General features: G+C 45.4%; 1 long non-coding RNA gene across 1 annotated transcript; it reads left to right on the top strand.

Annotated features, from left to right (window-relative positions):
• Positions 1-24,754, top strand: LOC122435978. Its single transcript, XR_006267757.1, has 3 exons — positions 1-140; positions 16,709-18,081; positions 22,567-24,754. It is a non-coding gene; the product is annotated as an uncharacterized LOC122435978 (long non-coding RNA).
• The last annotated feature ends 1,021 nt before the right edge of the window (positions 24,755-25,775 follow it).

Here is a 25,775-nt window from a genome sequence, read left to right as displayed (position 1 = left end):
GTATCCGTGAGGGGAGCTTGCGAGATGGTGCAGTCACCGACGACCCCAGGGACTCACAATGCAGCATTTCTCTCATTCTTGCAACGTGTCACTGCAAGCTGGCCCGAGGCCCCTGCTGCTGTAGTCACGTGGGGACCGAGGTAGGTGGAGATGAGGAGGGTGGGGGGAAAATGACAGCCTTGCCCTCAAGTCTCCTCCTGATGTGTTACATTTCTCATCTGCGTGGGGGAGACGTGTCACCTGGCCAGACCCGAGTTCAGCTGGGTGGGGATGTTTAATCCTTCCCCACGGCAAAGAGATGGGGAGACAATGGAGACAGTTACAGACTTTATTTTCCTGGGCTCCAAAATCACTGCAGATGGTGACTGCAGCCATGAAATGAAAAGACGCTTGCTCCTTGGAAGAAAAGCTATGACCAACCCAGACAGCATATTAAAAAGCAGAGACGCGACTTTGCTGACAAAGGTCCATCTAGCCAAAGCTATGGTTTTTCCAGTAGTCAGGTATGGATGTGAGAGTTGGACTACAAAGAAAGCAAATTCTCCCATTTTAAAGGAATTTGTACTCCTCCAATGATGACAAAGATGGAACGCTTTTCCACCCAATGTTGAGAATCATATGTGTTTATTCTCCTACGTGTTCCTGCTCTTGTCTGCAGAGGGCTGTGTAGAAGTGAACACAGGATGTTCACGTCTGTGAATGCAACAGAAACGTCATTCCAAATTGCACTGGAGACAGAGACCATCCGGTCAGGTAAGTAAGTCAGGACGGGGGTGCTCAGCTGGTCTCCGCAGCAGATGGAATCGAGGATTTGAAGCCCCCGGTTGTCACGGACATGGCTCATCCGTCGCCTCTGCTTCCCTTCCGAGGCAGCTGTCTGCCCTCTCACCAGAGCCGCTGGCCCTGCACAGCAGTGGACAAGGAGGCCAGAGTGTCCCAGGCTTAGGTCGTTAGCTGTGCCGACGGGGAGGATTCCATCCGGCCCAGGGGGCCTGACTTGGTCCTCACTGGCACCTTCGGGAGCAACAAGTGGCGGGTGCCTTGCTAAGTCGCTTTAGTCGTGTCTGACTCTTTGCGACCCCATGGATCACAGCCTGCCAGGCTCCACTGTCCAAGGCATTCTCCAGGCAAGAGAGAGTGGGTTGCCTTCCTCCAGGGGATCTTCCCGACCCAGGGATCGAACCCGGGTCTTCTGCATGGCAGGCAGATTCTTTACTGTCTAAGCCATCAGGGGTCAAAGGGCCTTGTGTTTACTCTTAAGAGATGTTGCCAAGTGACCTTCAGAATCGATCCCACCCCACCCCACCCTAATTGATCAGGACTCAAGGACACTTCTTTCACATATCATTATGAAGTGGATAGAACTCACTGTGTCACTCAATTTTTATCCCCCAAGCTGAAACCTGGATTTCATTATATTTTTAATTTCGCTAGTCACTAGTTAGGTTGAACATCTTTTTCTTCTTTCTCAGCTCTGTCTCCTGTAAAATGGCCATTTTCCTCTGCTCCTTTTTTGGTCTGTTCTGTTGAACTATCAGCTGCCTTTCCCACAGATTTGGGACAGTTCTTTAGATATAGGGCACATTAATCCCTTTGGGTTTTTTTTTTTTTTTGGTAATGTTTTCCCTTATTGTTCTTGTAAATTTAAAGATGTTTTAAATCATGGAAGGACTGATGGTTTTTCCAGTGGTCATGTATGGCTGTGAGAGCTGGACCATAAAGAAGGCTGAGCACCAAAGAATTGATGCTTTCAAACGGTGGTGCTGGAGAAGACTCCTGAGAGTCCCTTGGACTGCAAGGAGATCCAACCAGTCCATCCTAAAGGAAATCAACCCTGAATATTCATTGGAAAGACTGATGTTGAAACTCCAATACTTTGGCCACCAGATGTGAAGAGTTGACCCTGATGCTGGGAAAGATTGAGGGCAAGAGGAGAAAGGGATGACAGAGGATGAGATGGTTGGATGGCATCACTGACTCAATGGACGTGAGTTTTCGAAAACTAGGAGACAGTGAAGGACAGGGAAGCCTGGTGTGCTGCAGTCCACGGGGTCACAAAGAGTCAGACACGACTTATCGACTGAACCCCAAATACGCTAAAATCTGTAGATCTTTCCCGTGTGATCTCTTCTCCTGCTTTTACGCAGAGCAGTTCTTTGCACAGACTTGTACAGCTTCATTGTCAGCATCTAGAATTTTCATCTATCAGGCTGAGTTCTAACTCTGGGGGTCTCTGGCGTCAAGATCAGGGTTTGGCAAGCTTTCTCTGCAAAGGACCTGACTGTAACTATTTTAAGTTTTGAGGGCCGTAGGGCCCTGTGGCAACGATTTAACTCTGCTGTGTTGTAGCCGGGATGCAACCACAGACAATACCTAAATGAAAATGGATATGTCTGGGTTCCAATTAAACATTATTATTATTTTACAGAAAGAGGCACCAGAGTGTAGTTGGACAACCCTTGGACTAGATGGAGACAAGAGGAAAGTCTCCTATTCAGATGGACTACTGAGGCACCCTGGTGCTGTTTACTTGGAGAGAAACGGTGAATACAGAGCTGTCATTACAAAAGTTAAACAGACCATGCTCCATTAATGGCTTGCTTCAGAACAGTGTTTCACATAATGCACTCAACAAATAACATGGTTATGTGACTGTATGTGGGCGTCCCAGGTGGTGCTAAGGGTAAAGAACCCACCTGCTACTGCAGGAGAATAAAGTGATACGGGTTCGGTCCCTGGGTCTGGAAGATCCCTTGGAGAAGGGAATGGAAACCCACTCCAGTATTCTTGCCTGGGAAATCCCATGGAGAGAGGACCCTGGCGGGCTACAGTCCACAGACCGAGTTGTAAAGAGTCAGACACAACTGAAGCGACTTAGCAGGCATGCATGCGACTTGTGAGCCCTATTTCTTTCTAGGCATTTGGGTCTGAGATTGTTCCATTTGTCAAAACACAAATCCATGACTGCAGTTGCAAGGGGCCTGGTACATTTCTCAGGCTGGCTGGCTGAGAGTCTATTTTTTTTTTTTGCCAAGAAAAAGAAACACAGATACGGTGTATTCTGCTGACCTGGGGAAACTGGGGACTTCAGATGAAGGGGGGATTAGCGGTCGTTTTAGGAAATGAACATCTCTGTGACAATTCACGGAAAGGCATTCATGGAATTCATGAAATGTAACTGCAAATGCACCCTCTCTGAAAAAACTCTGATTGGCTCACTGGGAATGGTTATAAAGTAGATTAGACCACAGACTGTACTTGTCTTGCCAGCATTGTCTCAGACGCAGGTCCCTTCTGAAGTCTTCTTGGTTGGTCAAGGGAGCCCTGAAGAGTCAATGGTGGTGAGGTCTGGGAACCTCTGGATGAAGTGTCACCTGGACTATTGCAAACACATACAGCCAGACAACAGTCCCTGGTTGTCGATCGATATGAGGGGTGTATGTGTTCAGTTGTGTCTGACTCTTTTCGACCCCATGGACTGTTAGCCCGCCAGGCTCCTCCGTCTGTGAGATTCTCCAGGCAAGAATCCTGGAGTGGGTTGCCATTTCCTCCTCCAGGGGATCTTCCCGACCCAATCTTTACCAGCTGAGCCACAAGGGATGCCCAAGAATCCTGGCTTGGGTTGCCATTTCCTCCTCCAGCGGATCTTCCCGAGTCAGGGATGGAACCCACGTCTCCTGCATTGGCAGGCAGACTCTCTACCTTCTGAGCCCCCAGGAAAGCCCCACAGGAGGGTACCATGCAGTCTGCTGGATGAATGAATATATTCCCGGCCCCATGTCAGTCCTCGGCATCAAACTGTCCGGGGAGTGGTTGCTGGCAACCTGCACACACAAGAACCCTTTGTGACCCTTCTGAGGTATCCTTGCCATCTGAGAGGCCCTCATACCGGGTCTCAGGTCCTGCAGTGAGTCTAATCAACTGTAGGAGCTATTCCTCAGACTTATCCATCTTATGTCCAGGGCAAAGATTGTTGGGGATATTTATGTCTCATTCTACAAAATGACTCAGTGGAAAAAGTGACCGTGTGTTTTCAACTTAATTCCACCTTCCTCGCTCGGTTGCTACAACCATATCGAAATTCTGTGTCTACAATGTTCCGGCGGTTACCGAGACCAGGATTGTGACTAAAATTGACTCTGATCGTCCACGTTCTCTTTATGTTACTCTTCATCTCTCTTGGTCAAATGAACCTTGTTACTTTCGGAAACCAAAAACACAACAAAAGAAGCACAAACCAATCAAGCAACAATAAACATTTTTTTTAAATTGGCTTTTATTTTTTTTTTTTAAAGAACGAAAATTCTGCACCACTGTCTGTGATAGCACCAGGCTTAGGAGAGGGGGAAAATGAATTAAGCGTGACAATTTTTTTTTCTCTTGCATGACTCTTTTGATCATATTTTCTTAGTAGTATTAGTTCAAAGGGAAATCACAGTGCTTGCATGTTGAACGGCACCTCGCGTAAATTAAATTGGCCTGGAGTTGTTAAAAGTATTTAGAGACTCTGTTATAACACGACATGCTTTCTTAAATATTTGTGTTTTCATCTGTCTTCCTAATTGGGCTCTCAGCTGCTGGAAGGCCACTCACGTCTTATTCGTCCCCTGCCTGGCATGCCATCTGCCCCTTCACGTAGCATCCTCTGAGGACCTGATGCTTGTGGGGAGGAATGAACATCTTCATGGAAAATTCCAGCTCATCTGCACATCAGCTACCTTTGATTGAAAAGTGCATCTCTCCTGCTCAGAGAGGAATGCTGTTGTCTATTTTGCATGTTAAAGAAAAAATCCAGAAGCTGAAATCTGACTGTACGACTCTCAGACAACCCGTATTTCCACAATGCGGTAACACCCTCACATCACCCTGCCTACATCACACTTGGGTGTTAGAATGCTAGCTGATGAGAGCTCATTTTAAACTCTCCTGCTTTAAAAACATTTTTTTTTTTTTTTATCTCGAAAGAGTTCCCTTTCTGCATCCCAACAGTTTGATTTCTCTTTCAATTCTGGTGGGCTGAAACATCCTCAGAGATGTTTCTGCCATTACTTAGGGAAGGGGATGAAACCATCGGATCTTATTTACAGTCTCTGTCTGATAAAGATGGAGTTGCCATAAAAGAAGCAAATGGTGAAAAACAAGAAGTACAAGACACTGGGTCTTAAAGTCATCCTGCTAAATAAAACCAAATGAAAAGAGCTCAGTTCTGGATTGCTGACTTGGGGAACAGCCAGCTGCCGGTGACTCTGTTGAGGACAGAGGTAAAGGAGCAGATGTCCTGGTGAATTTTTCAAGTGAGTGTGTAAGATAATCTTCAAAAGTCAAGTTGAAAATTCCCTGCTTAACTTTTTGTAACCCTTCTGGCCAACTATTGTTGTACAAATAGCCTTAGCAAGTCCTTCTTCCAACAATACAAATACCTCTCTCCTCCTGATAAAATCTCATTTTAAGTAAGCTGGACGGACTTCAGGTTTTTTTTTCCCTGCCCAGAGTACATTTTTTTTCCTGCTTTATCTTTTTCTTGTTTGCTTTATCAAGGTATAATTTGCATGCAGTAAAATTCACTCTTTCTTAAGTGTGCAGTTCAGTTCAGAAATCTTCAAACTGTGTACAGGCTGTGGGTCCAAACTGGCCCACAGATTGTTTTGTGAATAAAGTTTTATTGGAACACAGCCACTCCTACTCATTGACATATTGTCAATGGCTACTTTCGTGCGGCAATGGCAGACCTGAGTACTTGTTACGGTCTTGGTCTGCAAAGGCAAATACATTTGTTCTCTAGACCTTTACATAAATTCTACAGTCTTGACTGAAAAAGAAAGTGCGTGGCTCAGCTGTATCCGATGCTTTGCAATCCCATGGACAATCTTGGCTACAGTTCTACAAATTTTGACCAGTTAACAGTCATGTAACTACCACCATGATTAAGATTTAAAATTTTTTCATTGCTCTTAACAATTAAGGAAACTAAGCTACTTCAAGATGATGCGGTGACTGTGCTGCACTCAATAGGCCAGCAAATCTGGAAATCTCAGCAGTGGCCACAGGACTGGAAGAGGCCAGTTTTCATTCCAGTCCCAAAGAAGGGCAATGCCAAAGAATGTTCAAACTACTGCATAATTGCACTCATATCACACGCTAGCAAAGTAATGCACAAAATTCTCCAAGCCAGGCTTCAACAGTACGTGAACCAAGAACTTCCAGATGGTCAAGCTGGATTTAGAAAAGGCAGAGGAACCAGAGATCAGACTACCAACATCTGCTGGATCATCGAAAAAGTAAGAGAGTTCCAGAAAAATATCTACTTCTGCTTTAGTGACTATGCCAAAACCTCTGACTGTGTGGATCACAACAAACTGTGGAACATTCTTCAAGAGATGGGAATACCAGGCCACCTTACCTGCCTCCTAAAAAATCTGTATGTAGGTCAAGAAGCAACAGTTAGAACAGGACATGGAAAAATGGACTGGTTCCAAATCTGGAAAGGAGTATGCCAAGGTTGTAAATTGTCACCCTGTTCATTTAACTTATATGCAGAGTACATAATGTGAAATGCCAGGCTGGAGGAAGCACAAGATGGAATCCAGATTGCTGGGAGAAATATCAATAACCTCAGATATGCAGATGACACCACCCTTATGGCAGATAGTGAAGAAAAAAGTGAAAGAGAAAAGTGAAAAAGCTGGCTTAAAACTCAACATTCAGAAAACTAAGATCATGGCATCTGGTCCCATCACTTCATGGCAAATAGATGGGGAAACAGTGGAAACACTGGCTGACTTTATTTTTCTGGGCTCCAAAATCACTGCAGATGGTGACTGCAGCCATGAAATTAAAAGATGCTTGCTCTTTTTGTAAGGAAAGCTATGACCAACCTAGACAGCATATTAAAAAACAGAGACATCACTTTGCCAACAAAGGTCCATCTAGTCAAAGCTATGGTTTTTCCAATAGTCATGTATGGATGTGAGAGTTGGACTATAAAGAAAGCTGAGCACCACAGAATTGATGCTTTTGAACTGTGGTGTTGGAGAAGACTCTTGAGAGTCCCTTGGACTGCAAGGAAACCCAACCAGTCCATCCTAAAGGAAATCAGTCCTGAATGTTCATTGGAAGGACTGATGTTGAAGCTAGACTCCAATCCTTTGGCCACCTGATGGGAAGAACTGACTCATTGGAAAAGACCCTGATGCTGGGAAAGATTGAGGGCAGGAGGAGAAGGGGACGACAGAGGATGAGATGGTTGGATGGAGTCAGACTCACTGGACATGAGTTTGAGCAAGCTCCATGAGTTGGTGATGGACAGGGAAACCTGGCATGCTGTAGTCCGTGGGGTCACAAAGAGTCGGACACGACTGAACCGACTGACGATTTTTGGTAAGAAATTATTTTAGAGAAGTAAAATTTTATTCTCTGTTTAAAACTGCACTTAGGGCTTAGACATTTTAAATCCTTGCTGCTGCTGCTGCTGCTGCTAAGTCACTTCAGTCGTGTCCGACTCTGCGACCCCATAGACGGTAGCCCACCAGGCTCCCCAGCACACACTATATCCTGGATATTTGTGGTTTTTCCAGTTGGGATTCCCCACTTCTTTCCCTGACAGAACTCTGATTTCCTATTGAGGAATTTAACCCTCCACTGTTTTCTCGTCTGACATGTGGGTGGGCTGGATCCTGGTCGAAGCTCCTTCTATGGTTGCTGGTCCCGGGATCAGCTGGGATCAGTCCCAGTGATCCAGGGATGGCTGTATGACAGAGTCAATGGGATGCAAGGGCTCTGGGCAATGGTTTGCCATTTTGGGGTGAAAGCAGCCATGGACAACGTGTGAATGAATGTCCATGTTCCAATAAAGCTTTATTTACACAGCAAGCGGTGGGCCAGGCGGGACCCACATGCTGCATATAGTTGGAAGATTTCTGAACTACACATGAACAAGGGATGCTGCCTGAAAAGATTGTTCGCTCTTGGACCTGAATGAGGAAGTGTCTTGAACGCCTGGCACCCACGGGAGCCCAAGACGGAGGTCTGGCGTGAAAGTGAGACCCACGCCCAGGCTGGTTGGGCAGAGCTGAGAACCGCACAGAAAATCCAGCTCCTGGTTCTGTTGAGTTCGTGAGCCCAGATTCCAGCCTTGCCTCTCTCTAGACTTAACTGCTGGGTTTCCCAAGTGACGCTAGTGGGAAAGAACCCTTAAGAAACACAGGTTTGATCCCTGGCTCTGGAAGATCCCCTGGAGAAGGGCATGGCAACCCACTTTAGTATTCTTGCCTGGAGAATCCCAAGGAGAGAGGAGCTTGGTGGGTTACAGTCCCCAGGGTCTCGAAGAGTCAGATATGACTGATGTGACTTAGCACTCATAGCACATACTTACTCCTGGACTTCTCCAGCAAGCTCCCTTGAGTGTGGAAGTTTGTTGGAGAAGACATCTCTGTTCCTTGTAACTAAATAAGTGTAACTGATGCCCACTGTGTAACCCTCATGGAATGATAAAAACACCTGATATACACACTTACGCTATAGGTGAGGGTTTTATAACAGAACTTAACCTTCTGAAAACAGAACTTGCTAATAATTTCTAATCTGTTAATCAAACTCTCATTCATTCTTTCCTTCGCCTACTATTTATTGGAGAAGTACAGCAACGCCTACTATTTATTGGACAAGTGCAGCAAGGCAGAAGACTGCATAGTGGCCAAAGTGGACACTCTCTATTTTGAGGAAATGCATGGTCCAATGGGGTTATAGCTCCAAACTGCAAAGGTGTACTAGTTCATGAGCCCTGAGTGCGAAGGTCCATCTAGTCAAAGCTGTGGTTTTTCCAGTAGTCATATATGGATGTGAGAGTTGGACTGTAAAGAAAGCTGAACGCTGAAGAATTGATGCTTTTGAACTGTGGTGTTGGAGAAGACTTTTGAGAGTCCCTTGGACTGCAAGGGACTCCAACCAGTCCATCCTAAAGGAAATCAGTCCTGAATGTTCATTGGAAGGACTGATGCTGAAGCTGAAGCTCCAATACTTTGGCCACCTGATGCGAAGAGCCGACTCATTGGAAACGACCCTGATGCTGGGAAAGATTGAGGGCAGGAGGAGAAGGGGATGAGAGAGGATGAGATGGTTGGATGGCATCACCGACTCAATGGACATGAGTTTGAGTAAACTCTGTGAGTTGGTGATGGAGAGGGAGGCCTGGCGTGCTGTAGTCCATGGTGTTGCAAAGAGTCGGACACGACTGAACGACTGAACTGAGCTGAGCTGAGTGCTGTGGAGAAAGATGGAAGAGGGGAAGGCAAGAGATGGCAGAGGAGAAAAGGTAAGATGTCACAGAGGTGGCAGAGAAGGTCTTGTTGAGAAGGCAGCCCTGGAGGGCAGCTCTGACCTGCAGAGTCCCAGGGCCTGTTTCACTGTGAATGTGGCAAAGTGCAGTGATGGTCACGTCTCCAGCTTTGCCGGGCAGAAGTCACTGCACTCAGGCTTTCTCTAGTTTTGACGAGTGGGGGCTGCTCTTCTTTGGGGTGTCCAGGCTTCTCATTGTGGTGGCTTCTTTGATTGCAGGCCACGGGCTCTAGAGCACACAGGCTTCAGTATTTGTAGCTCAAGAACCCGGTTGCTTCACAGCATGTGGGATCATCCCGGACTAGGACTTGAACCTGTGTCCCCCACATAGGCAGGCAGGTTCCCAACTACTAGACCACCAAGCAGTCCACTACCTGATTACTTTTTTACAGCTGAATAATGTTGCATTGGGCTGATACGACACATTTTGTTCAGCTGATGGACATTTGAACGTTTTAGCCGCCAGGAACAGTCATTCATGGGTTTTTGTGTGGACATAGGCATTCAGTTTTCTGGGGTAAATACAAGAAGTGGAACTGCTGAGCTGAAAAGAGTTCTGAAACTGAGTGAGACTGGGCCTTTGCTTAAAGGGAAGTACCTGGTCCAAATACATTCTATCTTTATAGCAAGGAAAGTGAAAAGGAAAGTGAAGTCGCTCAGTTGTGTCCGACTCTTTGCAACCCCATGGACTGTAGCCTACCAGGCTCCTCCATTCATGGGATTTTCCAGGCAAGAATAACTGGAGTGGGTTGCCATTTCCTTCTCCAGGAGATCTTCCTGACCCAGGGATTGAATCTGGGTTTCCCACATTGTAGGCAGACGCTTTACCATCTGAGCCACCAGGGAAGTCATAGCTTCACATTATATTGAGGGCTGCAGCTTGCATCATTTTGTAAAGGACAGAGACATAAATGATAAATAATGGCATATAAAGTATGACAATCTACCACCTCAAAGAAATATTGTTTATGGAGCTCGGAGAAACGAGTATTGAGGGCAGTTTTGTTTTGAAAAGAATGGTATGACCAATGTGGTTTTTCTTCCTCCTGTTTATATTAAAAGAAAAGTGAAAAAAATTTATTTTGATTAAAAAAATAAAATGGTCCAGAGAGAGACAGAGAGAGAGAGAGGGAAGAAGGGAGTGTCTGTGTGACTAAGTTTTTGCTTTTAATCCACTCCTTAGAAGAGAGATGACGAATATGACTCTTTCTGGGAAGTTCTTTCATCCAAGAGTAAAGAATTTTGTAGCTGCTACCCAGTGAAGCGTCACCGGTCAGCCTGACACCCAGGGACCTCCCCAGAGAGCAGGAGCTGGGCTGGTTCTTGTTTGCGGTGGACTTGACTTTCCTTATGGAGTCCTCATGGCTCTGAGGAGGTCTGAGAAGAGTCGTTTTGGGGAATACACACGCTTGACATCCTGCTCTGTTTTCCTTCTGGACGTGTGTAAAAATGTCAGACTGCGCCCCCGTCCAATGGCACCCAGCTTCCCCCCATGGAGCTGTCGGCGGCACGCGGAGATTAATCATCGGCAACTGTTTATTTAGACGCGGAGGTCAAGTGCTGAGGAAATCCTCAATCTCCTGACTCTTTTTTTTTTTTTTCCTCGATTCTGCAAGCCACGGATTCTTTGCCCTTCTTTTCTGCAGAACTTATGAAACCAAGTCAATGGGAGAACACGGTGAGAGGCCAACCCTGGTCTGTGGCAGTTACTTGGCAAGAAGGAAAAGAAGAAGTGAGGAACAGGTCTTGAAGGAAAGAGGTCTTCACGGATGCCACGTAACTGGCAGACTCGGTCAATGAAAATCCACCCTAGTCTGTCCTCAGGTCACGGTGTTGTTAAGTCGCTAAGCTGTGTCTGACTCTTGGTGACCCCGTGGACTGCAGCACACCAGGCTCCTCTGGCCTCCGCTATCTTCTGGAGTTTGCTCAAACTCGCGTCCATTGAGTCAGCGATGCCATCTAACCATCTCATCCTCTGTCGCCCCCCTTCTCATTTTGCCTTCCATCTTCACCAGCATCAAGGTCTTTTCCAAAGAGCCGGCTCTTTGGATTAAGTGGCCAGAGCATTGGTGCTTCAGCTTTAGCATGAGTCCTTCCAATGGATATTCAGGGTTGATTTCCTTTAGAGTGGACTGGTCTGATCTCCATGCTTTCCAAGGGACTCTCAAGAGTCTTCTCCAGCATCACAGTTCAAAAGCATCAATTTTTTTTGGTGCTCACAGTGAGGTCTCATAAATGACTGCTCTAATTTAGGAATCATCCAGGAATTCACATTTTTCTCATCCTCCATCCTGGTAATTTATGAAAGAATAAGCACACGAATTAGTCGCTGTCATCTGGAAACGGGCAAATAGGCGTTACCACAAATCTTCTAAATTGTGGATCTAGCACCTTGTAAGTGTTTTCATGCGTATCACATTTGATGGGGGGGTGGGGAGGAGTCTTTTTCTTTTTCCTCGATTATTTCTCATGCCTTTGCCCAGGACAGTTATGGGACTGCAGCAGAATGAAATCATCTCTCTTGTGTGGGGCTGTGGGATGGACTGCCAGGAAGAGAACGTTTCAGCACAGGCGCCGTGTAGCAACAGCTGCCTGGATGGAAAATTCCCGAGTCTTTTCTGTTGCAATGTTTTCCGTTTTTATATGTGCGAGGAAATGTGCGCTTAACTGAACTCAGCTGTTTGAAAAATTCATAGAAAATATGAGATAATACCTGGTCTTTGCCATTTAAGCAATTTTAAGTAAGGGCAGGAGAGATGTGTTCCGCTCAAAGAGTTTATGAAATACATATGTTATTTTCTGACTCTTGTCCTCTTGTGAAAGTTGCTCAGTCATGTCTGACTATTTGCGATGCCATGGACTATACAGTCCGTGGAATTCTCCAGGCCAGAATACTGGAGTGGGTAGCCTTTCCCTTTCTCCAGGGGATCTTCCCAACCCAAGGATTGAACCCAGGTCTCCTGCACTGCAGGTGGATTCTTTCCCAGCTGAGCAACAAGGGAAGCCCAAGAATACTGGAGTGGGTAGTCTTTCCCTTCTCCCCCAGGGATCAAACCCAGGTCTCCTGCATTGCAGGTTCAGCCACCAGAGACGCCCATGAATACTGGAGTGGATAGCCTATCCCTTCTCCAGTGGATCTTCCTGACCCAGGAATTGAACCTTGGTCTCCTGCACTGCAGGCAGATTCTTTACCAATGGAGATATCAAGGAAGCCCCATTTTGTGACTAGTACTGTGCCAAAACTGAGGGAGATTTAAGCAGTGGGATGCTTACATTCTGATTGATACATTGAGACATGTGTGTCTGAAAAAAATATAGCTTTAAAAAGAAAATGATGAGAAAATGAGAGATCACAGTAGGATACTTTCATGGTTTATCAAAGTAGCAAGTTTTGAGCTGCACTTTGAGTATGGATAAGAGGTATTTTGGAGAATACATACAGAAAAGTATGTATATGTATGTATCTTCAGGGTATATAGCTTGCTGACTTTTTACACCTGATCTGATCAGCACACAGATCAAGAAAAGAACGTTCCTGGCACCCTGGAACTCTCTCCCACCCCCGTCCCTTTCTGTGACTACCCGTCTCCACTTCTTTGAACAGCATAAATGAACTGTGCTCACCTCTGTACTTTCTATACATTGAATGACGTAAAAGGCACCGTTAGGAATGAGCTATGTTGTTTTGTGTCTGGAGGACTCACGATGTGAGACACAGATGTTGTTTGTTTTCGCCGCTGTGTAGTATTCTGTGGTATAATATAACCCCATTTTCCCACTTCACATCGATGGGATTTCTGGTGTTCCCAGTTCGAGGGAACTTTGAAATTGTGCTGCTTAACCTACTAGAGTGCCTGTCTTTTGGTGAAAATATGTGCATGCTTTTGTTGGGTATGTGTTTACCCAGAAGTAGGAAAGTAAAAGAAAGTGAAGTCGCTCAGTCATGTCCAACTTTTTGCGACTCCATGGACTGTAGCCTACCAGGCTCCTCCGTCCAAGACCCAGGAGTAGGAGTGGTCCATTTTAGCAGATATGAAAGTGGAAGTGTTAAGTCGCTCAGTCGTGTCCAACTCTTGAGATCCTATGATGGAGTGTAACCTGCCAGGTTCCTCTGTCCATGTGGATTCTCCAGGCAAGAATACTGGAGTGGGTTGCCATGCCCTCCTCCAGGAGATCTTCCCGACCCAGGGATTGAACGTGGACTTCCTGTATTGCGGCAAATTCTTTACCGACTGAGCTAGTCGGTAATATTAATTTAACATTATTTAAATTTAATATAATATTAAATAGAATACTATTAAAATTAATAATATTAAATAACTAAAGACTGTTTAATATTAAATCAGTGAATAAAACAAAAACTGAACTGAAACTTCAATTCTGTCACCCTGGCCACTTATCCACACTGGGGAGCAGCTGCTATGTTAGCACAGAATGTCTGCGTCTCTGCTGAGAGTCCTAGCGGGCACTGGAAGAGAGGATAAGATGCTGAAGGGAGGGGTGAGGACTGGATTAAACACATACATGTGCAGTCTGTCGCATCCCGTCTTGGCGGTTACTATAAAAATGTCTGGTCTTTGATCAAAGCTACAGCCCTGCTGTAGGAACATTATTTGTTCCTGGTTTTTAAGCATTTCAGTCATGTCTCAAAGATGTTTCCTACATTTTATTTTCTTTCACACATTATTATTATTGCTTTTTTTCTTTTTTTCCTGGCTGTGAAATAGAATCTGGGTGGTTAGGCCATTTCCCACAAAGTCAAAAACCATCGATCATGACTTAGTACTACATGTTGATTTATGGTTCGTGTGTGAACAAATAACTTGCCCAGAAAAACGCTGTCTGTAACCGAGGCCTCCTGGCCCCCTCTGCAGGGTAGGGTGAGGTCAGCGGCTGGCCTGGCCACTCCTGTCTGAGGGCTTGCTGCCGAAAACCTCCAGTCGGCCTGGGACGGGAAGCGAAAGGACTAATGGAGGAACAAACAAGAAAGATCCTTTTTTTCTTTTTCCCCATTCATCCTTTAAGGAAAGATCTTTTTGATTAGGAAAATATTCTTAGATTTTTGTATGCCCTGGAGATTTTTGTATGTTGTTGAAAAGCTGTAATATATTCTGCTCTTCAAGGCATTTTCTTTATCAGAATAAAACAAGCTTCTTCTGGCGAGGTCGAATCAATACAACCATAACTCCAACAGAATCCTCTCTTCCTTCTTAGAACTTATTCCCTTTTGGTTCAGCATAAAATGAAAACAAAGTCCCAATGACAGGCTAGTTGTATCATGTGTGTTTTGGTCATTGATTCATCCAAGAATTTTTGAAGTAAAGTGAAAGTCGACTTTGCTCAGTCGTTTCTGACTCTTTGTGACCCCCATGGACTATACAGTCCGTGGAATTCTCCAGGCCAGAATACTGGAGTGGGTAGCCTTTCCTTTCTCCAGGGGCATCTTCCCGACCCAGAGATCGAACCCAGGTCTCTTGCGTTGCAGGCAGATTCTTTACCAGCTGAGCCACAAGGGAAGCTGAAGAATACTGGAGTGGGTAGCCTTTCCCTTCTCCAGGGCATCTTCCCAACTCAGGAATCGAACCAGGGTCTCCTGCATTGCAGGCACATTCTTTCCTGAGTACTTAGTACTGACCAAAGACTGAATTGGGTGAATTGATCTACATTTGGGATTGTGGTGAACACTCAAACAGGTCTATCCCCTATTCTCATGGCCCTTATAATACAGAAGGGGAAACCAGTTTTTTAAGAACACAAAAACTAAATGGCCACAGAAAAATGTGTCATAGTTAGCAAAGACCGAACTGCCAGGAAAATGGAGGTCAGTTGGGCGAGAACATTCTGATGTTTCATAAAAAGTGGTAGAAAAAGTAGTGTTGTGAAATAAAGGGGCACTGGCTTTGGGGGTCAAGGCATCTGAATTTCCTTCCTGGTGTATCAGTTACCTGATGCTGGTGCAGAACAAATAGCTCCCTAGCAGCTTAAAACAACAAATGTTTACTATCTCATCATTTTCAGGGGCAGGAATTTGGGGGCAACTAACCCTGGAGAAGGGAAAGGCTACCCACTCCAGGACTGTGGCCTGGAGGATGCCATGGACTGTATAGTCCATGGGATCCCAAAGAGTCAGACACATGACTGAGTGCCGTTCACTTTAACTTCAGCTGTGGTTGGGACACAGGCTCGTTTCTGAGACTGTAGTTGGGATGTCAGCCGCAGCTGGAAGCATCCGGTGCCTTACTGAGGCTGGAGGATCTGCTCTGAGGATGGCTCCTTTGCACAACTTTTCGTAGGAGGCCTCTCTGCTCTGACATCTGGCTGAAAGCCTGAACCTCATCAAGTGTTCCTGCCTGGTGGACCACCCAGGTATCTTTGCAACATGGCAGTCGACTTCCCTGGAGGGAGGGGTCCAAGACTGAAGCCTCACATGACTGAGGCTTGAAAAGCCAGAAACCTTGGCTTCACCCTTAACCTACTGGTTACGTCACACCCTCGAGGGAAGGGGAACCCAGCTCCACTTCTGAAGGGGGAGATACCACAGAATTTGTGGACATGTTTATAAATCCATGGCGCCTACCCTGCCGTCATTTTTCTCTAGCTGTGGGATGGAGAGTTTTCTCGGGTGAGAGGTACATTGAATGATACCCACCCCCACAAGGCTGCTGGGAGGATTCAGTGAGATACCTTAAGTGAAGAAAGTTTGGCAAATTCTTACGCGTTATGTGAAGGTTGGTCATTTAGGAAAGAGCAGAGAGATACATGGGGCGTATCCAGCTCAAGTAGCAAAGAATCTGCCTGCCATACAGGAGCATGAGAGACACGGGTTTGATCCCTGGGTCGGGAAGATGCCCTGGAGGAGGGCATGGCAACCCACCCCAGTATTCATGCCTGGAGAATCCCATGGACAGAGGAGCCTGGCGGGATACGATCCATGGGGTCGAAGAATCGGACATGATTGAACCAACTGAGTATGCACACACAGAGACACACGGAGCCTCAAGCTTACAAAATTCCCCTTTGCTTAGTTGAGGTCATTTGCTGAACAATGAAGAGAATCCTTGATGATGCAGCAATGATCTGGGCTGTGGAATGCTTTCTTTGCCATTTTCAACCTCATTCTCTTTTATCAGGAGTCCAGTGTGATACAGGTTGGAGCCCTTCAACCTGCCTTTGCTTGAACCAGTTTTTAACTCTTTGCATCTCTGTTCTGAGTAGATTCCCTGATGCGACTTTTCTAATCATAAATTCCTTTCTTGGCCGTTTTCAGCGTAGAGAAGCTTCCGTCTTCTCCCCTCCCTGTCCCCAGGATGCTTAATTTGTTTTTCCCACCCACCTGCTATTTTTCTTCACTCCCGACATTTGCTTCCATTCATAGATGCTGCTGATCTCTGCACACCAGGGGTTTACAAGCTGAAAGTGTCACAGCAACACAGACACGCAGAGAGGGGACGGCAAAGAAACAACTGTCGACAATTAAACAGGGAGTTCTGCTGAAGAAGAGCAACTATTAATGCCTCAGCATCACACAGAGTCAGTGCGTCCCTGAACCATCCCGAGGGTTATCTATGAGCGCCTCATGTCTGCTGGTGTCTTCCTGATCGCCTTCGTACTGACAAGGAGTAGTGATGCTCTGAATCTTGGTTGGAATATGTGAACCCACTAGTTGCTATGCAGCGTGAATGCACTAGCTGTTATCTCTTACTCTCCGCTTTCTGCGTTCCTGTGTGGCTCCGGTTTTTCTCGTCTGTAAGCCGCTAGCATGAAGAGGTCAGCAACATCATCTGATCGGGCTTCCGTGCGGGTTTTCCCTCCTGTGAGTGTTGGACTTCGCATCTGTTGACATCCTAAGTTCCGCCCATGATCCCTGTGTTTTTAGCAAGAGTGCTTATGTGCCTGTTTTTGGACAGCTGTATATCTCTCCAAATACTGGCCATTTTTGACCTTTCCTCTGCGAACCTCACTTCCCCCTTTCTTCCCCAAGGGCAGTGTCAAAAAGGATGAGAGAAGCGCCTGAGGACTGACACAGGGCTGCAACAGAAACCTCCTAACGCGAGGTTCTTGGCTCATTCAAATCTTTACGGAGATGATACCCTGGTCTTTGCTAGTGGGTCAGCGGTCAAGAGTCTGCCTGCCAATGTAGGAGACGTGGGTTCGATCCCTGGGTCGGGAAGACCCCTTGGAGAAGCAAATGGCAACCCACTCCAGTATTCTTCCCTGGGAAATTTCCTGGACAGGGAAGCCTGGCGTGCTGCAGTCCGTGGGGTCACAAAGACTTGGACAGGGCTGAGCAACCAAACCACCACAACGACCCTATTCTTAAGAATTCACTCTTCTCCGCCAAGCGCTATCTGTTTGAAGGAAATGAGGCACGGGTGTTATTTTTTTCCAGAACGCGCTGTTAGCATTTCTGAAATGACTGGACTTCCCCATGCCTGCCAGATTCCTTTAGGCTTCTGTAACGACAGCCGTTGGGGATACGGCTCTGGGTGTACAAATTGCTATCAAGAATTAAGCAAGACAGGCTCTCCGTTGACAGACTGTTCACCCACTCTAGTGGACTTAAGTACCTTGGTGCTTCTTCTGGGCCATCTGCTAGAAGTCAGAAGATCTGGACATCTAATATTATGAGCTTTGCTATCAACTAACAGGGATTTGGGGGCAGGGAATCCAGGGTCAGCATCACGGCTGCAAAGCTCAACTCCTGGCTTACAGTGTGTTTGCTGGATGACAAAGGGAAAAAAATTAAAGGTAGGATCGTGGGTAATTTAGTCCTTAAAGGTAGGATCGTGGATAATTTAGTCCATTTGTTTAACCTTCAGATTCATTGTTTGCAAAATGAGATAACTGCATCAATGCTCTTTAGAGACTCTGCAATTACTTTTTTAAAAAAAGATTTTAAATTAAATTTTCAGATACGTGGTGGATATCTCAGGAAAAAAAAAACCTCACGGAGAGATGTCAATCAACAACTGCAGTGCTACACTGTAGTTAAGTTTTATCCAGGGATGTTTTCTCAGAAAATAATGTTTTTCAGGAACGTACGTAAACCAAAGATGATATTTTTTGATTTAACATTATCACCATTCTTCTTCTTCTCTTCCTAAGGTGCTTGACTGTGGAAAGCAGCTACAGAATTCACCTGTGTTGTGCTTAGACGTTGTGATCCCACTCAGGTACCTTCAGGGAGGCAACATTTTAATAATTTGACAGTTCCTCTGTGATCATTTCCCCCTTGGCGGTGGTCGTATTTAGTCACTAAGTCATGCCCAGTTCTGTAACCCCATGGACTGTAGCCCACCAGGGTCCTCTGTCCATGGGATTTCCCAGGCAAGACGAGTGCAATGGGTTGCCATTCCCTTCTTTAATCCCTGGAAGTGGTATCTTTCCCACCCAGGGATTGAACCCCCATCTCCTGCATCGGCAAGAGGGTTCTTTACCACTGAGCCACCAGAGAAGCCCTAACCCCTTACGTTCATTCTAATTATTTTCCCTGTTCGGTGAGTCTTTATAAATCTGCCCAGTAACAGTTTGCTGAGTCCCCAGCACGAAGGAATTGAACCAACTGTTTATCGGTTAACACCTAGGTAGGCTTCCCATAGACAGATCGCCAATAGAAGGTAATCTCACTCTCCAATGTCCAAATAGCTAAGTTTTCCCCAGTTGCATATTTGCTGTCAATTTCCCTAGACAAACGTGTTTCAGAAACTGATTTTCATTGCGAACTGCCCACTGCATGTGTCTCATCTTAAAACTGATGGAGAATGTGTACGATGTTATACAGAACGCTGGAATAGGTGAGACTAGAACAGTGAACTTTGTTTTGATGCTGCCTGAAATCTGACATTGACCCATACCAGCCTAGCCTTTTTCTCCAAGCATTGCCTAGTGGCTGTGTAACACAGGGAGCTCGACTGGGTACTCTGTGACCATCTAGAGGGGCGGGATGCGGACGGGGGGTTCGAGAGGGAGGGGACACATGTACGCTTGTAGCTGATTCATGCTGCGGTGTGGCAGAGGCCAACACCACACCGTAAAGCGATTATCCTCCAATTAAAAAGAAGTTCTAAAAAAGGGAAATCGGAAAAGAAAGGCACTCTGCTTTTAGAATCGCTTCTGTACCCGAATTAGACAAGTACTTGAGTTTTCAGTTAGTCTTTTAAACTGAGAAAACCCCTTTGGATGTATTTATACACAAATAAATACATATAAACATATACATATTTATACATATAAACACACACACACACACACATATATATACACACATTGAGCATATGTAGCAGTAGCACTGATACCTTTGTTAAGTTCAGTTCAGTTCAGTTGCTCAGTCGTGTCCGACTCTTTGCAACCCCATGGACTGCAGCACACCAGGCCTCCCTGTCCATCACCAACTCCCAGAGTTTGTTCAAACTCATGTCCATTGAGTCGGAGATGCCATCCAACCATCTCGTCCTCTGCTGTCCCTTTCTTCTCCTGACTTCAATCTTTCCCAGCATGAGGGCCTTTTCAAATGAGTCAGCTCTTTGCATCAGGTGGCCAAAGGATTGGAGCTTCAGCTTCAGCATCAGTCGTTCCAATGAACGCCCTGGACTGACTTCCCTTAGGATGGACTGGTTGCATCTCCTTGCAGTCCAAGCGACTCTCAAGAGTCTTCTCCAACACCACAGTTCAAAAGCATACATTCTTCCGCACTCAGACTTCTTTATGGTCCAAATCTCACATCCATACATGACCACTGGGAAGACCATAGCCTTGACTAGACGGACCTTTGTTGGCAAAGTAATATCTCTACTTTTTAATACACTGTCTAGGTTGGTGACAACTTTTCTTCCATGGAGTAAGCATCTTTGAATTTCATGGCTGCAGTCACCATCTGCAGTGATTTTGGAGCTACTTTTGTTAAGTTTTGTTATACTTTGAAATCAGCATAAGGCATAAACCACCTGCACCCAAGAGTCCCCAGTCTCCTGGGAATTCTACTATTTCATGACCCTGGGACAGATGATCAAGTGGCTTGTTTTCAAACCCCTGAGAACAGATGCCCGTGGTGGCTGTATCTCATGGTTCAAGTGACCAGTAGTGGGCTGTGGGTGTCTGAGGCTGTGGTTTATATTGCACTTCCCAGGTTCAAATCCTTGTCCTCTCTTGGACTGACTCCTCTTATGAGCTGGGCAGGATTCTTCAGTCTCCCTGAGGCTGGAGGTTCTTACTGGGAAATGGGAATGGCCCACACTGGTTGCTGCTGCTGTTGCTACTTAGGCGCTTTGGTCGTGTCCGACTCTTTGCGACCCCATGGACTGTATAGCCCACCAGGTTCCTCTGTCCATGGGGTTCTCCAAGGCAAGAACACCGGGGTGGATTGCCGTGTCCTCCTCCAGGGGATCTTCCCAACCTAGGGATCGAATCCGGGTCTCTTGCGTTGCAGGAAAGATTCTTTACCTCTGAGTCGCCAGCGGAGCGCATCTCACCCTGGTTACCGGGGATTAAATGACCAACAGCACTCTAATGCTTAGATCAGCTCTCTGCTCAGAGAAAGGGCCCGCTAAACATCAGACAAACAAAGAAAAAAGCCAATCTGTGCCACTTATTTATCCCCTGACATAAAGGGTGAAAATAAAAACCCAAACCACAAGACAGCAAGAGAGTCACAGAACCAAGGTGTCCTTCCTTAATTGTTACAGGCTATCTCCTTGTGAAATTAGAGAGTGGACTTTGGGATGAGAAGGTGGTATCTGTGGGTAGGAAAAAAATGTCTGGATAAAGAAAAGACTCAAAGTATTCTGCATGCGGGGTCATTACCCAGAGTACAGAAGGCATTTTTCTGTCACTGGGAAACCCCCTGCTACAGCGGATCTTCTTAATTTCTGTTCTAAATTTTCTTGCACATAACAGGCTGTGTTCTCTTTAGAGGCCTTCTAATATTGGATGGGCTCATGTAATTTCGAGAACTGAGTTACTTCACCTATCTGTGAGCATTCATGTATTTGGTTCCATGAATATAATTTGATACATTTGGCTACGAGAGAGATTGGTAACCTGATAAGAATTTTCTGGCAAGATTGGACATCTGTCGCAAAATACACCAAGTCTGGTTCAGAGGACTCTCTTTACATACAAATAATTTGTTTCTTAAAAATCCATCAGGCTTCGCATATGCAGTAGTTTTATTTGTAATGTAGCTTTAAGAATATCCAGTCCTTTACATGCACAGAGTAAAGAAAAAACATGACTTTAATCCTTCTTCAGTGCAAATATTTGAGAGAGCATTTTAAATTTTATCTCAATACTTTCTCTCAACTCAATTAAGCTCTCTTTCATGGAAAAATTTAAATCACGCTCTACACGGATTCGACTTGATTAATATTTTTTTTGTCAACTAAATTACATATCACATAATTTCAAAACTCACAAGGATTGCGGGCAACCGTTATCTAGCCAGTTATGGGAAATTTCGGAGAGGAATACAGACCAACTCTGTTCCTTTCATCAGAATACAATTAGAAATAGGAACTTTGAAGGAAAAGGTACAGTGGTTCTAAGAAGAAAAAAGCTAACTAACGTGCACAGTATCTTTGTTTCATTTTTGACACTATAAAGACCATCAGTTAAAAAAAAAAAATTTTTTTTATCTGGTTCACTGAACACTCTGCCAGAAGGGCTGACACTTTAAAAAAAAACTTTATCTGTTGGAGCTGAACTTTTTCTGGGTAATCTGTGTTTGATATGTTTATATGTGTGTGTTCCACCTACTATGGCTATGTAATAGAGCATGCCTAGAATGCAGTGGCTTAAAACAATAGTAATAATTTCTTATCTTCCAGGTGACTTAGCTGGTAAAGAATCTGCCTGCAATGCAGGAGACCCGGGTTCGATCCCTGAGTTGGGAAGATCCCCTGGAGAAGGGCATGGCCACCCACTCCAGTACTCTTGCCTGGAGAATCCCATGGACAGAGGAGCCTGGCGGGCTACAGTCCTTGGGGTCGCAAAGAGTCGGACACGACTGAGCAATTAACACTGATTATCTATCTCTCATAATTTCTTACCTCCCCAGGTTTCTATGCATCAGGAATTTGAGAGTTATGTATTAAAACTAGGTGATTCTGGCTCTGTCTCTTTCAGGAGGCTGTGGTCAGTTTTTTGGCCAGGGCTGCAATGATCTGAAGGCTTGGGGTGTGGTTCCCAGGGAGCAACCTCACTTGATTGGCAATTTGGCCCCTCTGTTTGCCTTGCCAGATGCTGCTTGAGGGTCCTCACCGAGTGTGGAAGTGGAGTCCGCAAGGGCATGAATTCAGCTGGTCAACACCCCTGGGGGTCGTCTTGGGTCTGGCTGCATGGAACATGTGTTTCCATCACTTGCATTTATCGACGTTTGAGAGTGTGCTTGGTAAAAATACCAATTTTCCCACAAACGAATGGATGTGATCTACGTGGAGGAAAATAATTTTAAGGTTTAAGAAGAACAAACACAGCAAGTTTTGAGAACCATGCACGTGACGTGCTTTTGCACACAAGAGTGGTTTTAAAGGCACTTCCTTCTTAAAGGGCTTCCCTTGTGGCTCAGCTGGTAAAAAATCCAACTGCAATGTGGGAGACCTGGGTTCGATGATCCCCGGGTTGGGAAGATCCCATGGAGAAGGGAAAGGCTACCCACTCCAGTATTATGGCCTGGAGAATTCCAGGGACTGTACAGTCCGTGGGGTTGCAGAGTCAGACATGACTGAGTGACCTTCACTTTCCTTCTTAAAGGAATAACAGATTTAAAAGCTGTTATGCATGCAATCGTTCGTAAGCTTGGAATTACACTTTTCTCCTTTGCTTGGCTAGAAGTTATATATAGTTGAGGACTTCAACACCTATTCAAGGAACTGGTCATTAGATACAGAACACACCTGTATGTGTGCTATGATTCCATAATGGCCTCACTGATATGGAAGAGAACCTGGGAAATTTGGGATCTGCAGGCTAAAAAAGTCCAACGTATGACTGATTCCATAAAACCTCTCCACCCCTGGAGGCTGTGGAAGGAGCATGTTGGCGTCTGTAAATATGATAGAAAAACCCCACCTGTCTGCTTCAGAGTGTCTGAGATGCTTCTGATATGTCCTCAGGAGAAGGCGCTTTGGGGGCTTGGGGGGTAGCTCCACGACATGAGGGTTTCCCTGGTGGCTCAGATGGTGAAGAATCTGCTTGCAATGCAGGAGTCCCAGGTTTGATCCCTGGGTCAGGAAGATCCCCTGGAGGAGGGCAAGGCAACCCGCTCCAGTATCCTTGCCTGGAGAATCCCCTGAACAGAGGAGCCTGGTGGGCTACAGTCCATGGGGTCGCAAAAAGTCGGACACGACTGAAGCGACTTAGAATGCATTCACGCACCACGACCTGAAGCAAGGCCTAACGCCTCATTAAAGACAGCCTTGGAACAGAAACCCTATGTCCCCTGCATAGAAGAACCCTGGCGCAGGCTGGAGAATGAACTAACTGCAGAAACAGATGAATACAGAGAACGCCATACCCAGCTTCTCGAGTCCCAAGTCTCTCTGACTAGGGTTTCATATGACCAGCTTTCAACAATGGTGCAACCCTCCAGCTCATCCAAATGGAACCCAACTGGACCTTTGTAGGTTTTCGGTCTCCTCGCTTGATTTTTCTTCTGTAGTGAAACTGGCTTTCCTGACCAACCAAATTTGGAAAACAGAATGATGGGTTTGCTCTCCACCTTGAAGAATTTGTCAGGAAAAACAACTTTACCAGGAAAACAAAACAAACTCCCAGCCCTGACCCCCAATTTTACCTCTTTAATAAGAAACCACAAAGAGATAGGGAGCTATGAGAAGCATGGGACAGTTCTTTGAAAAGATTCAATAGTCGTTTGTCTTCAAGGTACCAAAAATAACATGTGCAAGTGAGATAATACATATTTTTAATTAGTATTTTTTTTTTGAGGGGGAGTGGGGGATGGATTCTTGTCCAGGCTCCATTTGCTAGAGGCTTATTTTCATCTGGGTTCTACCTTTTCTAAAACTGTTGCAGAGAATTATTTTCTCAAGACATCAAATTCTTGGCTCCAGTTATAACCAGACAGGCTGCAGTGTTTTTTTTTTTTTTAAAGTATATTTTTCCTTCTTGTTTCTCATCTTTTATTTCTCAAAATACATGTGCTTTTTATAGATATGGGAGCCATTTTCAGATCAGGCTCTCTGAAAATAGTCTGAATCAGAATATATTAGGGGAAAAAAATCATCATTTACCCACAGAGGCACATCATGTTTCATTTTATTAAAAGCGGTACACAGAGGGTGCAGACAGGAAAAAAATGAGGTGGAGATTTTTTTCCCTCGGCTATTCTTTAAGCCAGAGTTTTGTTTATAGGAAATGTTTTTTAACGTTATATGAATACGTGAATTAAAAATAAATGTAAGCACGACGAGTTTCCTTTCTGCTTTCCTTTGTTGTTTTTATTTCTCCTCAAATATCCTCTGGGGGGTTAAAGTCCATGGGTCGTATTTTTACAACGGTATCTTATTCCAGTGTGGAATTAACCTTGGATCGGTTTCTCTTCTCCACTCCCACTGACCCTCTTCCGGTTCCTGCCCTTCATCCTTCAAGTTAACGATTATAGCCGTGGCTCAGACTGGCATCCAATTTAAGTCTCCACACTGCGTGAGATGATTATTTTCCATAGAACGATACTGTGGTCACATCCTATCTGCCCAAAAGCATGTAACACTTTCTGTTCCTGTTAGGTGAAGTCCAAACACCTCCAGGTCAGCACTGATGATCCATCAAAAACCGTGACACGTGCAAATACTCTGAAACCCACCAACTGCTCTCTGGGGCTCTGGTCTCAGAGAAAAGAAATTTATGTTCACACAAAGATCCATGTATGAGTGTTCACAGCTGCTTTATCGGTAATTGCCCCAAACTGGAAACAGCTCCCTGCGTCCTTCAACAGGCAGATGGTTAAAGTAACTGCGTTATGATTATAGTGTGGAATATTACTAGGCAACGAAAAGGGACAGGCTGTGGATCCACACAACACATTGGATGTGTCCCCAGGGAAATATGCCAACCGAAGAAGGCCAGTGAGCCTTTAACTGAAGGCTGTTCCGATGGCGGGATTATTCCTTGGCATTTCTGGTTTGCCACTCACCAGAGCAAGAGAGCTCTTGTTGCCACACAAAGGTCCCGGCCAAGAGTCGTGGGTGTCAGCAACTGAAGGACAGCTGTCTGTGCCCAGGGGATACAAGACTGGAGGTTAAGAATAAGGAACTCCATCAGAAATGGAACAAAAGGACAAGGAGATGGATAACAGGGCAGAATGGATGGGACATCAGAGGACCACACCAGTAGGTCCAATATCTAAAGAACAGGAGCTCTAGAAAGAGAAAAAAAAAAAAAAAAACCAGAAGGAATAAGTCATAAATAATTTTTCACAAAAGTCCGAG

This window comes from Cervus canadensis, chromosome X (genome assembly GCF_019320065.1).
Source record: "Cervus canadensis isolate Bull #8, Minnesota chromosome X, ASM1932006v1, whole genome shotgun sequence".
Classification (NCBI taxonomy): domain Eukaryota; kingdom Metazoa; phylum Chordata; class Mammalia; order Artiodactyla; family Cervidae; genus Cervus; species Cervus canadensis.
This window is presented reverse-complemented; position numbering and strand designations above follow the sequence as displayed.